The sequence below is a fragment of the Carassius carassius genome, chromosome 25 (assembly GCF_963082965.1).
Source record: "Carassius carassius chromosome 25, fCarCar2.1, whole genome shotgun sequence".
In the NCBI taxonomy this organism is placed as follows: Eukaryota; Metazoa; Chordata; class Actinopteri; order Cypriniformes; family Cyprinidae; genus Carassius; species Carassius carassius.
The window spans coordinates 30,678,164-30,683,216 of record NC_081779.1 but is presented as its reverse complement, the minus strand read 5'-3'; the positions used below and the strand labels follow the sequence as shown (position 1 = coordinate 30,683,216).

At 39.7% G+C, this 5,053-nt stretch overlaps 7 non-coding genes and 1 pseudogene across 7 annotated transcripts; all 8 read right to left on the bottom strand.

Moving 5' to 3' along the window:
* Positions 1 to 248: 248 nt before the first annotated feature.
* LOC132105056 (5S ribosomal RNA) lies at positions 249 to 367 on the bottom strand. The gene has a single exon (XR_009423768.1). It is a non-coding gene; the product is annotated as a 5S ribosomal RNA (ribosomal RNA).
* Positions 368 to 887: 520 nt separating this feature from the next.
* On the bottom strand, positions 888 to 1,006 carry LOC132105111 (5S ribosomal RNA). The gene has a single exon (XR_009423820.1). It is a non-coding gene; the product is annotated as a 5S ribosomal RNA (ribosomal RNA).
* An 84-nt stretch (positions 1,007 to 1,090) lies between these two features.
* Positions 1,091 to 1,209, bottom strand: LOC132104948 (5S ribosomal RNA). Its single transcript, XR_009423665.1, has one exon. It is a non-coding gene; the product is annotated as a 5S ribosomal RNA (ribosomal RNA).
* Positions 1,210 to 2,641: 1,432 nt separating this feature from the next.
* On the bottom strand, positions 2,642 to 2,761 carry LOC132105321 (5S ribosomal RNA; annotated as a pseudogene).
* Positions 2,762 to 3,274: 513 nt separating this feature from the next.
* LOC132105110 (5S ribosomal RNA) lies at positions 3,275 to 3,393 on the bottom strand. Its single transcript, XR_009423819.1, has one exon. It is a non-coding gene; the product is annotated as a 5S ribosomal RNA (ribosomal RNA).
* Positions 3,394 to 3,477: 84 nt separating this feature from the next.
* Positions 3,478 to 3,596, bottom strand: LOC132104947 (5S ribosomal RNA). The gene has a single exon (XR_009423664.1). It is a non-coding gene; the product is annotated as a 5S ribosomal RNA (ribosomal RNA).
* A 523-nt stretch (positions 3,597 to 4,119) lies between these two features.
* Positions 4,120 to 4,238, bottom strand: LOC132105213 (5S ribosomal RNA). Its single transcript, XR_009423916.1, has one exon. It is a non-coding gene; the product is annotated as a 5S ribosomal RNA (ribosomal RNA).
* Positions 4,239 to 4,322: 84 nt separating this feature from the next.
* Positions 4,323 to 4,441, bottom strand: LOC132104958 (5S ribosomal RNA). The gene has a single exon (XR_009423675.1). It is a non-coding gene; the product is annotated as a 5S ribosomal RNA (ribosomal RNA).
* Positions 4,442 to 5,053: the final 612 nt, after the last annotated feature.

Below are 5,053 nucleotides of genomic sequence, written 5' to 3'. Positions count from 1 at the left end.
CAAGTACTAACCAGGCCCAAACCTGCTAATATTCAGAGATCGGGCAATGACACTATTTTTTTTTTTTGGCAAGATTATTATATAATTACTGAAAAATTTCCAAAAAGCTTAAAGCACCTGGTATTCCCAGGCGGTCTCTCATCCAAGTACTAACCAGACCTAAACCTGCTAAGATTCAGAGATCGGGCATTGACTCTTTTTTTTTTTTTTTGCAAAATTATTAAATACTTAGTGAAAAATTTCAAAAAAGTTTACAGCACCTGGTACTCCCAGGCAGTCTCCCATCCAAGTACTAACCAGGCCCAAACCTGCTTAGCTTCCGAGATCAGACGAGATCGGGCATAGCCAGGTTGGTATGGCCATAAGCGAAGGTTGCTGCAAAGAGAGGGCTATTTAAAGATCAGCCATTCTAATGGCCAGTACATTATATAAGTAGGAAAGAAAACCCAAAAGCTTAAAGCACCAGGTATTCCCAGGCGGTCTCTCATCTAAGTACTAACCAGACCTAAACCTGCTAAGATTCAGAGATCGGGCATTGACAATTTTTTTTTTTTTTGCAAGATTATTATATACTTAGTGAAAAATTTCCAAAAAGCTTAAAGCACCTTGCTATTCCAAGGCGGTCTCCCATCCAAGTACTAACCAGGCCTAAACCTGCTAATATTCAGAGATCGGGCAATGACACTATTTTTTCTTTGGCAAGATTATTATATAATTACTGAAAAATTTCCTAAAAGCTTAAAGCACCTGGTATTCCCAGGCGGTCTCTCATCCAAGTACTAACCAGACCTAAACCTGCTAAGATTCAGAGATCGGGCATTGACTCTTTTTTTTTTTTTTTTTTTTTTTTGCAAGATTATTATATACTTAGTGAAAAATTTCCAAAAAGCTTACAGCACCTGGTACTCCCAGGCAGTCTCCCATCCAAGTACTAACCAGGCCCAAGCCTGCTTAGCTTCCGAGATCAGACGAGATCAGGTATAGCCAGGTTGGTATGGCCATAAGCGAAGGTTGCTGCAAAGAGAGGGCTATTTAAAGATCAGCCATTCTAATCGCCAGTACATTGTATAAGTAGGGAAGAAAACCCAAAAGCTTACAGCACCTAGTATTCCCAGGCGGTCTCCCATCCAAGTACTAACCAGGCCCAAACCTGCTTAGCTTCCGAGATCAGACGAGATCGGGCATAGCCAGGTTGGTATGGCCGTAAGCGAAGGTTGCTGCAAAGAGAGGGCTATTTAAAGATCAGTCATCCTAATGGCCAATACATTATATAAGTAGGAAAGAAAACCCAAAAGCTTAAAGCACCTGGTATTCCCAGGCGGTCTCTCATCTAAGTACTAACCAGACCCTAACCTGCTAAGATTCAGAGATCGGGCATTGACAGTTTTTTCATTTTTTTTTTTTTTTTGCAAGATTATTATATACTTAGTGAAAAATTTCCAAAAAGCTTAAAGCACCTGGTATTCCCAGGCGGTCTCTCATCCAAGTACTAACCAGACCTAAACCTGCTAAGATTCAGAGATCGGGCATTGACTCTTTTTTTTTTTTTTTTGCAAGATTATTATATACTTAGTGAAAAATTTCCAAAAAGCTTAAAGCACCTTGCTATTCCAAGGCAGTCTCCCATCCAAGTACTAACCAGGCCCAAACCTGCTAATATTCAGAGATCGGGCAATGACACTATTTTTTTTTTTTGGCAAGATTATTATATAATTACTGAAAAATTTCCAAATAGCTTAAAGCACCTGGTATTCCCAGGCGGTCTCTCATCCAAGTACTAACCAGACCTAAACCTGCTAAGATTCAGAGATCGGGCATTGACTCTTTTTTTTTTTTTTTTTTTGCAAGATTATTATATACTAACTGAAACATTTCCAAAAAGCTTAAAGCACCTTGCTATTCCAAGGCGGTCTCCCATCCAAGTACTAACCAGGCCCAAACCAACTAATATTCAGAGATCGGGCAATGACACTATTTTTTTTTGGCAAGATTATTATATAATTACTGAAAAATTTCCAAAAAGCTTAAAGCACCTGGTATTCCCAGGCGGTCTCTCATCCAAGTACTAACTAGACCTAAACCTGCTAAGATTCAGAGATTGTGCATTGAGTCTTTTTTTTTTTTTGCAAGATTATTATATACTTGGTGAAAAATTTCCAAAAAGCTTAAAGCACCTTGCTATTCCAAGGCGGTCTCCCATCCAAGTACTAACCAGGCCCAAACCTGCTAATATTCAGAGATCGGGCAATGACACTATTTTTTTTTTTTTTGCAAGATCATTATATACTTAGTGAAAAATTTCCAAAAAGCTTAAAGCACCTTGCTATTCCAAGGCGGTCTCCCATCCAAGCACTAACCAGGCCCAATCCTGCTAATATTCAGACATTGGGGCATTGACTCTTTTTTTTTGCAAGATTATTATATATATTATATTCAGAGATTGGGCATTGACTCTTTTTTTGCAAGATTATTATATACTTAGTGAAAAATTTCCAAAAAGCTTAAAGCACCTTGCTATTCCAAGGCGGTCTCCCATCCAAGTACTAACCAGGCCCAAACCTGCTAATATTCAGAGATTGGGCAATGACACTATTTTTTTTTTTTGCAAGATTATTATATACTTAGTGAAAAATTTCCAAAAAGCTTAAAGCACCTTGCTATTCCAAGGCAGTCTCCCATCCAAGCACTAACCAGGCCCAAGCCTGCTTAGCTTCCGAGATCAGACGAGATCAGGCATAGCCAGGTTGGTATGGCCATAAGCGAAGGTTGCTGCAAAGAGAGGGCTATTTAAAGATCAGCCATTCTAATCGCCAGTACATTGTATAAGTAGGGAAGAAAACCCAAAAGCTTAAAGCACCTGGTATTCCCAGGCGGTCTCTCATCTAAGTACTAACCAGACCTAAACCTGCTAAGATTCAGAGATCGGGCATTGACAAATTTTTTTTTTTTTGCAAGATTATTATATACTTAGTGAAAAATTTCCAAAAAGCTTAAAGCACCTTGCTATTCCAAGGCGGTCTCCCATCCAAGTACTAACCAGGCCTAAACCTGCTAATATTCAGAGATCGGGCAATGACACTATTTTTTCTTTGGCAAGATTATTATATAATTACTGAAAAATGTCCTAAAAGCTTAAAGCACCTGGTATTCCCAGGCGGTCTCTCATCCAAGTACTAACCAGACCTAAACCTGCTAAGATTCAGAGATCGGGCATTGACTCTTTTTTTTTTTTTTTTTGCAAGATTATTATATACTTAGTGAAAAATTTCCAAAAAGCTTACAGCACCTGGTACTCCCAGGCAGTCTCCCATCCAAGTACTAACCAGGCCCAAGCCTGCTTAGCTTCCGAGATCAGACGAGATCAGGTATAGCCAGGTTGGTATGGCCATAAGCGAAGGTTGCTGCAAAGAGAGGGCTATTTAAAGATCAGCCATTCTAATCGCCAGTACATTGTATAAGTAGGGAAGAAAACCCAAAAGCTTACAGCACCTAGTATTCCCAGGCGGTCTCCCATCCAAGTACTAACCAGGCCCAAACCTGCTTAGCTTCCGAGATCAGACGAGATCGGGCATAGCCAGGTTGGTATGGCCGTAAGCGAAGGTTGCTGCAAAGAGAGGGCTATTTAAAGATCAGTCATCCTAATGTCCAGTACATTATATAAGTAGGAAAGAAAACCCAAAAGCTTAAAGCACCTGGTATTCCCAGGCGGTCTCTCATCTAAGTACTAACCAGACCTAAACCTGCTAAGATTCAGAGATCGGGCATTGACAATTTTTTTTTTTTGCAAGATTATTATATACTTAGTGAAAAATTTCCAAAAAGCTTAAAGCACCTTGCTATTCCAAGGCGGTCTCCCATCCAAGTACTAACCAGGCCTAAACCTGCTAATATTCAGAGATCGGACAATGACACTATTTTTTTTTTTGGCAAGATTATTATATAATTACTGAAAAATTTCCAAAAAGCTTAAAGCACCTGGTATTCCCAGGCGGTCTCTCATCCAAGTACTAACCAGACCTAAACCTGCTAAGATTCAGAGATCGGGCATTGACTCTTTTTTTTTTTTTTTTTTTTTTTTTTTTGCAAGATTATTATATACTTAGTGAAAAATTTCCAAAAAGCTTACAGCACCTGGTACTCCCAGGCGGTCTCCCATCCAAGTACTAACCATGCCCAAGCCTGCTTAGCTTCCGAGATCAGACGAGATCAGGCATAGCCAGGTTGGTATGGCCATAAGCGAAGGTTGCTGCAAAGAGAGGGCTATTTAAAGATCAGCCATTCTAATCGCCAATACATTGTATAAGTAGGGAAGAAAACCCAAAAGCTTACAGCACCTAGTATTCCCAGGCGGTCTCCCATCCAAGTACTAACCAGGCCCAAACCTGCTTAGCTTCCGAGATCAGACGAGATCGGGCTTAGCCAGGTTGGTATGGCCGTAAGCGAAGGTTGCTGCAAAGAGAGGGCTATTTAAAGATCAGTCATCCTAATGGCCAGTACATTATATAAGTAGGAAAGAAAACCCAAAAGCTTAAAGCACCTGGTATTCCCAGGCGGTCTCTCATCTAAGTACTAACCAGACCTAAACCTGCTAAGATTCAGAGATCGGGCATTGACAATTTTTTCTTTTTTTTTTGCAAGATTATTATATACTTAGTGAAAAATTTCCAAAAAGCTTAAAGCACCTGGTATTCCCAGGCGGTCTCTCATCCAAGTACTAACCAGACCTAAACCTGCTAAGATTCAGAGATCGGGCATTGACTCTTTTTTTTTTTTTTTTGCAAGATTATTATATACTTCGTGAAAAATTTCCAAAAAGCTTAAAGCACCTTGCTATTCCAAGGCAGTCTCCCATCCAAGTACTAACCAGGCCCAAACCTGCTAAGATTCAGAGATCGGGCAATGACTCTTTTTTTTTTTTTTTTGCAAGATTATTATATACTTACTGAAAAATTTCCAAAAAGCTTAAAGCACCTTGCTATTCCAAGACGGTCTCCCATCCAAGTACTAACCAGGCCCAAACCAACTAATATTCAGAGATCGGGCAATGACACTA